Here is an 8,947-nt window from a genome sequence, read left to right as displayed (position 1 = left end):
TTTTGTTTTAATTTGGGTAACATTTTTATTACATTATTTTATGTTTTTAGTCAAGGTAGTTTTAATATTACGGTGGTATTGGAAACCTAGAGTATTTCTGTTTGTTAAGTTTGGTAAACAATTTTAGTTTTGGGTGGTTTGTAATTTATTGTAATGTAACTTGAGTTTATTTCAATGATGTTTATTAAGAAAGATGCTTAGGGGGAAAAGGCTACGTTAAAGGTCAGTTACAGTGTTGGACTGAATTTAAAGACGTTGATACTTCAACGCAGCAACTAGTTTTGTAAACCTCGTAACAGCTGGTTGATGATTATTCCTTTTTAACGCGTATGTAACATGTATGTTCTGGCATCAATTCGCTCAAGTGTTCAAGTGATAGTGGCAATAACTGAGCGGTGGCTGAGTACAGAATGGCGGGGAGACAAACAGAGTAAGTGAAAAAATAGACCACTGTTCTCCCCACTCTGTAAGTGACTATTAAAGATTTGTTAGTTTTTTTTTTATCACAAATAATACTTGGTTAAAGGTTTACTGGTAGGTTTGATGTAAATAACAGCTGTCATAAATGTATATATTCATTTATATATGATGGTTTGTTTACTTTGTTGTGAAAATGTCACCCCTGGGTGCTTTGCCTGAATGTTAACTGATGCGATAGTTTGGCAGTTGCGTATGTATTAGAGAGAGAGATATATGTACTTGTGCACTAGAATGACTCGTGATGTGGTTGAAATGATGTTTCCATGCACCAGTATTGGCTGATATTTTTTCTGGGAATTTTTGTGATTAGTGGTGAAATTACATCATGCAGGCACCTTTGTGTTTCTTCGAAGAGAAGGGCAGCCATGGAATAGTTGTGTGGTCATGGGGCTGAAATACTGAGACCGGCCAATGGCCCGAGGAAGAGAGTGTAGACTAACAGAAAGGGAATTATGGTATTTATTAAAAAATTTATTGGCGGACGTTTCAGTGCAAGCAGAAAAGAGAGCAAGCAGTATTTGAGATGTTTGTGTTGTAAGGAGCTGAGAACTGTGTTTTTGATCGGAAAATGGCAGCCGGTGAGAGTTGTGAATTTTCTTAAAAGGACTAGTAAAAAAACCCGTTGAACTCTGTTTGTGCCCGTAATTTCAGTAATCAATCGTCGACAGTAACAGTTTTGGGAATTTAAACATTCGATAAAACTATTAAAGGTTTATGTAGGTGCACCCTAGACCAATTTTGAGCCATCCGGAGGTCGGGAGTGTTACAGTGGAGAGACCCAATCATGCGCAGAATGCTCCATCTGAACTCTACTGATGCATTATGCGTACTTTTCTCGTAGAAAATATTGCATGAATTTTAAATAGAATATTTTAGAAGTGCTTGTATTTAATATTACAAATATTTCTGTGTGTTGGATCTGAACAGAACTGGTGAAAAATCTTCAATCAAGGTATCCCACAATAAAACAATTACAATTAATAAAATATTTTATTTTATCACCCAACAAAATACATTCATGTTACAGATAATATAGTAAATTGTGGATCATGTACAAACACACACACACACAGATAGTGACTTGTGCTAGACAGCACATCACGCAATGTGCTTGAATAGTGCTAAGGACTAGGATATGGTAACACTTATAAAACATTCTGAACTGTTAACAACTTGGTGTTCCGTGCACAGATAACGGGTAGCCTAGGTGCCTCACCGAACTGATGAGCTAGCAGTTTGAGAACCGTGTTTCCGTCAGTTGCGAGCGCAACCACAAAAATAATGCTTTTTTTACAAACCCCAACCTCCGGTGAATTAGTAATGTTTGACTATAAATTATAAATTAAATGTTCAAGAAATTTTTTTAATGTAGTACACTATTTTCTTAGCAAAAAGTTTTTTTTTCTCCACTTTCCTTACAGTTTAATTTTTCCGGCGTTAATTTCACAGAAAAGTGTTGTTACTAGCCAAGTTTTGCTGTGTCGGTGTTGGAAGTCAACATTTACAAAGTTGATTTCGCAGAGACATTTTTCCAGCACACCAGTGTTTTATGATGTCGATATTGACAGCATATATTGGTGAATTTTTTGATAACTGAAAGGACAGCTTATCACATCATAATCACTATGGCTTCCTCGAAGCAACACTGCACAGCTCTACGTATCGCGCTGTCTGAGCGCAAACTGGCGGAACAGGAATAAGTGTACCTCCATTGGTCAGGCTTAAAATCCACAGTCGTTAACTGCCATTGACAGGCAGATTACTAACTGCACTCTCAAATTTTAGTTTTCAGTAAAAATAAAACTGGATAAACGAATGACTCATATAACTAGGTTCATGACATTTAAAAAAAAATAATATTTTAGTTAACTTTTTAAAATCAATGTAAACCAGTTTTTCATGTTCAGAAACTGCTAGTTCAGATGAATTTTTTTGTACTGTTTGCACCAAAGATCATTGAGAAAAGTTCTGAACATATACATTGGTCTAGTTCTACTACTTGGATTCAAGAAATTTTAATTGACACCAACTTACCTTACCATTAAAAGCAAGCCATCAAAATACCAACATTTGCTACTCTAATATCATGTTTAAAGCATTAATGATCCCTTTTAGTTTTAAACGTGTGTATGTGGAAGAAAACAGATTCCTTTTTTTCCCCTCACACACATCTCTTGCGACTATCATTTATCCTCTGGAACACTGCAATGCAAGAAAGCAACTATCTATTTGTTAACTATACAGGTTCAGGTGACATTGTGATGTCTTGATCAGAACTGTGTGGGATAAATTTTAAATACCATAAATTGTGAGAAAGTCATAAAACAGTTTATTGATAAAAACTGTCAAACACAAATATATGATATATATTTCGCACTTCTACAGAAATGCACAGCATTGTAAAAACGTCTCTGAATTGAGCCCTTAGTATTCAACTTGACGCCCGCGCTCAAAGTATTGTTATACAGTCCTCTGCTGGGAAGGTCCCTAAATGATTTTAAACCAAATTAATTTTATACGTATTACATGTTTCATTCGTTACAATCCTGTTACCCACCCATCATCTGCCCCATTTCTCACTTGAAAAAAATCCAAGTTGTTATTAAATGCGTATCTTTATAAAGTCAGCAGCTATAAAACATTGTTAAATTTTCTAGACAAAAAATTCTTCTTTTGGCAAAAGTCACCTGAACCAGTAGGTATACAAAACAATGACAACAGTTATGATACTGCAGCAGCACATATTTTAACATTATACAAATGAGGGGGGGAAAACCTCACTGATATTTAAGTATGTGTCTAGAATCGACCTAAACTACAGTATAAAAATACATTGCTAGTTGCTAATGTTTGTTACCATTAATACTCAGCCAACTGGACAGCAAAGAAATACTGTGGAAAATTACTAGAGTAAGAAAACTACCCCACATGAAAATACACATCAATTTATTTTAACAAGTATAATTTAAAACAATTTGGTTCTTGTATTTCAACAACAGTGTACTTATAATATCTCAATTTTTTTTAACATATTTATTTAACCTAATTACACATTTTACAAAATTTGCATTATAATACTTATTAAAAACTAAGCAAATATCAGCATAATATCTAAAGTTTAAAAAAAAAACATGAAAAATAGCAGCAATCAGTAGCACAAGATTAAATAGCGTGAATTTTAAGTGTCATGTACTACTGACGAGGAAACTAATAACTGTGCAAAGTCATTTCAGGAGAAAAGGAATGGAATGTTTATTATTGCACAACAATTTCACTTATTATGATTACATACCGTTAGATTTTAAAAATATGTCTCCTTACCATTAACACAAAAATTATAATTGAGTGCAATTATTATTGCTCAATTTATTAGTTTGTACATATTTGAAAATACTTGGTAAGCCCTAGAGAGTGAATAAATATTTTTATATATATAATAAAAATGTTACTTCAACGTCTCTTTATCTGGTAACGTTTGTTAGTTATGCCTGCCGACGTGAATTTGGTTTGTTCAAAATGGTTTCACCTCTTGAATCATTGTGAACTCAACATACTAATATTTTTTTAGAGTTGTAAACAATATTGTTGAAAAAATATTTTATCATTTGCTAAAAAAAAAAAAAATAGCGAGACTTTCTATTGAAAATTCCAATCCACGCTCAAATGATCCTGTGTAGATACTGTTTCATTAGGAAATGCACAGTCGCATACTGACATTCAAGAACAAAAACTACTGCCTGTTAATCACCACTGACACACTGCATGATAAAGTCTTTGAAGCACTAAGATTACTTTAAAAATAAAACATCATTTAGAATGACTCAACATGATGATCTAGGGTACTGAGCACCACGCGAAATATGCCAACGTCGCCGACAACAGTTTTCAGCGTCTCGAACACACAGCTCCTCCTGTTAACACGTTGTCCATCACAGGCCCTTTATTGTCGTGTTCGTGGAGACACACACTGCGCGCAAGACATCCACAGACTCAGCAGGTACATAGTTCCACATGCCAGTGAACAGAACTGTTTGGGTCTACCTTTGCCGACTACTTAAATACTTGTAGTTCTTTCGCTGCAAGGTACAAAATACTAAACCAGAACAGTTGGTTCTGTGCTCATTGATATACTTCTGGATGGCCTTTGTACGACATGTGTACTTGTGATTCACTTGTATTTGTGTGTTTATTTCGTTGAATTTAATAAAGAAGTAGTAAAATAGTATAAATACAAATTTATTAGTCTTGGTTTTTATGTAACTAAAGTTATTTATTTTAATGATCAATTATTCATAAGTTATGTGCTTTTAATGAGGCACCATAGAAATGTAACTTAATGTTTCTTGGCTCCGCCATCTATCTGATCAGTATTCTACAATTCCCTGATTCAAGACATTGAGTCTTGTAACCTATGCATGATGCCATCATTGACTCATGAAGTGTCATCAGAACATTCATACTATTCAACTGATATCAAAAAAATCCACGTGGGTATGTACACCAACACACGTGTATTCGTAGAAATGTTAAATGAAAAGAAGTACCTTGTCACCGAACATAGTTGTATGCACTCGAGATGTACTGAACTGAAACTCGGACATGCAAAGGACACGAGTTTTAAGGGTCCAGCCTGCGTGGGCACAAATACAGTGTGCAGAGCTTCAGAAAAAAACTAAGTGATTTGAAAACTCGAAATATCAAGTGTGGTATTGTTTTGCGAAAACTATTTAAGATTATAATAAGAGTGATGGTGGATGATTATTCTGTATTTTAGTTTTTTAAAATATGTTTTCAGGTTGAGTGAAAATGGTTAAAACCCAGGTTTTCATTATTATTTATAGGAATGAAACACTAGGTACAGACTCCTGAAAGCACTCGTGACATTTGCATTACCCCGTTATCTCAATTTCCCTGCCGTGTGTTACAGTTATTGCTCCATGCACACGAGAAGATTGTGAGCCAGTCTACAGACTTGTGCTTAGAGGCGATAGGTACTGCACTAGAAGCACCAGCCTTGCTAACACAAACACACCCCTGGCTAGGCGGGGCCCCTTAATAACCTCGACTACTGCCATCCATCCTGACATCATTATACAGTTCTGCGGGCAAATTAGCAGTTCAATGGTGGACTCGTTAATACTCCCACTGTGTAGTATGTATCTGCCTGTAGTCTGTGGTTCAGGAGTCTCGGACATCCTGCGCGTAGTGTGCGTGGTTACCAGCCTGAGGCCGTTCCTAACGACACGGAAGCGGAGACGGGATCACGTAAACGCAAGACGGATCTCGCAGAACAGAGTTTCCACAACAGTGGGCAAACGGGCAACGGACACGTAAGGAACGCTTACGGTAGTTCTTCCGTTTATATTGTCCCGTGCGACCAACATAAGCCGAGTAGGTAGGTACTTGGCTGCAGTGTTAGCCATGTTTTTTTTACGTTCTAAATACGTTTAAAATTGTTCTATGAATTTAAAGTATTTCGTAATTTTGAAAACAAACATGAATGGTTATCCGTTTGTTAGGTTTCCGTGCATTACGAAGCAGTAGACGCTGACGTCGTACCGACGCTACCCTTAAGCCGGTTTCACCCGATCAGTGGCAGGTTGCCCTTTCGGAGCGCATCCTCTCCAAACCCCGGACGAGTCAAGTGAGAGCTCCGCCACGGGACCTAATTCGATGCATAACTTATAAACATAATATAAGTACAATGATCAGTCCCGTTAATTTCAATCACCACCAACACTTTAATTACTTAGTTAATCAATGCGCATCAGTGTAATTACGTGTAAACAACAGTCGTCCACTGACTTATATTTTCAAACAGTTACTTGCTAGTTTGTCATATATCAAGCCCTCAGCAATTAGTTTCCAGATACTAATTTGTAATTAAGTACCTGGAACGATTTTTTTACTTAAACTTATAGTTGTAAGGTGATATAAGTGTCTTGGCGCGCGGCGCGGGGTGGTGGGGGTAGCCCGGAAGCTACCCCGCGCGGCGGCCATCTTCCGGCAGTCTTCTCCAAGCTCAGGCCCGGGGCGCAACTAACGTTCCGTGAGCGGCCATCATCTTTGAATTCAACGATCACTCATTCTGCCATGTGAGTAATTACCCCAAAACTTCCTTTTATTAGCTGCCCACGTGTCCCCGAGCCCTTTTTCCGCGGATCCGGGACTATCCCGACCGGCTTAAAGAGCATCGAGTGCAACTGCGCCACTGGCTCCACTTGCGGTACTGGCCGTCTCCAGTGAACTTTTTAATTAACATGTCGTGCAAATGCCTGCCGGTATCACGAGCGAATAATTTGTAACGCCAAGCTTCGTAACGCCATCACGCGACCCCCCATGGTAACATACGGCACTGGCCGCCTCCAGTGAACTTTTAACCCGCAAGACTGCCGCGGAGTTAGATCGTAGCGTAATAATTAATTAGTGTTTTCATTGGGTAACCCGGAACTTGTACCGTGTACCAACGTAACTTGTCATTCGTGAGTAACGACTAATAAAGTTACTCAGAAACGTCCCCGTGTGTAATTTCAGTGTTCTTGTAATCCCATCAGCCAGGCATGCAACCCCCTATATTGCTTAGGGCGTATCCAGCACCAACACAGTAAGTTCGTCGTCATCGTAAGCCGACTTATCTAGCGGACCACGCTGGGGCAGAAAGAACCCACGATTCATCTCATGGTCTAGTTCAGGCTAGCCTGGCGCCCACCGGACATTCAATCCACATACACGTCACTGCAACCCGCTAGATATTCCCCCTCAGCTCCCACAGAGAGACGGGCGGCGGCAAATGGCGCCCCTGCGTGGTGCGTGACAAGAAAAACGAAATCAGAAAAATTCGAAAAATTCGCAGGAAAAGTAGGAAATTACGACGGAGAACGACCATTTTTAGAAAGCGAAGGGCGAATAGTCGCGGGCGTGACGTGGAAGGCAGACAAAGGTTTTTCCACCCCCCACCCCCTCAAGATTCAACATTCCAGCAGGACGTGCGACGCGGGCGGGCGACGTCACACTACCCCCACTCCGCGGCGACCGTTTCGCTCTCTGCTTTGTGCGGTGTTCCGGGCATTCCTCCTGCCCACCGTTCGTTCTCGCTCTTCGCTTCACACAGCCGGCGCGGCAGCCCCTTCCACCGACGATTTGGATCGGCGCGCGCAGCTCCAGCTGCCACCATTATCGGCCTCTGTTATATGCGACAGTCCGGGCACCTAGCTCGCGACCCGGCGTAGCGCGCACGCGGACACGCAACAAAACAGGCACGTACAGTGCGTGTCATCACACGGCCACGCATACGAGACGAAAGTTACGTGTTAACACTAGACATCATGTCATACCAGGGCGGCGGATTACCGGCTAATATGGATTTATTAACCGGACCGGAACCCGCCTGGGTACAATTCCTAAGTGGAAAGGGGAAAACGGAACCCACGACACAAGTTAACAACGGACTCACCGCGCCCGGAGCGACGGCTGTTTGCCCAGCGGCAAATCACGCCGAACACGTGCCCCAGTTACAAGACACCACGCGGTACATACCTGACTGGGCCACGGTGACCACACTCGCACGACCGAGCACTGGCCAGGCGATGTCGCTACCCGAATTCGGAGGGGCCCCACACGAGGACCCAAGCATGTTTCTCGAACAATGCACATCGCGGCTAACGCATAATGGCACACACCCTGCCGAATGGGCGGAGAGGGCCAGCGGGCAGCTACGCGGCGCGGCGCGGACTTGGTGGACCAGGTGGGGGCGCTTCGGAATGCCGTGGTCCGAATTCGCCGACAGCTTTACGCACCGGTTCGATACCGGATGCCCACTCATAGACTGCTCGGCGCAGTTTTATGGGGTTAGACAGCGAGAGGGTGAAGATGCGGAGGCATTCGTAGCCAATAAGATCAGGCTGTTTCGGCGAATTTCGCCTAACCAGGATCCCGCCCAAGCACTGCCAGTCGTGACCAAACTGCTTAGGGACGACCTACAGCCATTCATGCGGCTATACCAAACCACGTCCGTCGTGGACTATGCTCGACAAGCACAGGCCACGGAAAACAACCTCGGCGCCGGGAACCAGCGTCATCAGGCGTCCACGACCCCGCGACGACCTTCGATACTACCCCCACCGCCTCAGGCGACGCAAGATGTTCGCGGGCACGAGGAGCAGTCACGCGGGACAGCCGGACGAGCGCCAGACGTTAGGGTAACCGAAGCCCGGGCCCCCCAGTGCAGGTTAGGTTGCCCGCGCGGCACGTTCCATTGGCACAACGACTGCCCCCGGAGGAACGACTCACCCGGCCCACCGCCACCCACAGCACGACCGGACCCGCCCCCGCAGCGACAGACACCCCCGTTCGCCCCCACCATGTCGGGAAACGGGCCCCGGGGGGACCATTACTGAGTCCCCCGGCCGTGGCACCAGCTGTCCCGCCGAGCGCCCATCAACCCCTACCGACCCTGGGGCAACTGCAC

Source organism: Bacillus rossius, chromosome 17, assembly GCF_032445375.1.
Source record: "Bacillus rossius redtenbacheri isolate Brsri chromosome 17, Brsri_v3, whole genome shotgun sequence".
NCBI classification, from domain to species: domain Eukaryota; kingdom Metazoa; phylum Arthropoda; class Insecta; order Phasmatodea; family Bacillidae; genus Bacillus; species Bacillus rossius.
Note: the sequence above shows the minus strand (reverse complement) of the source record.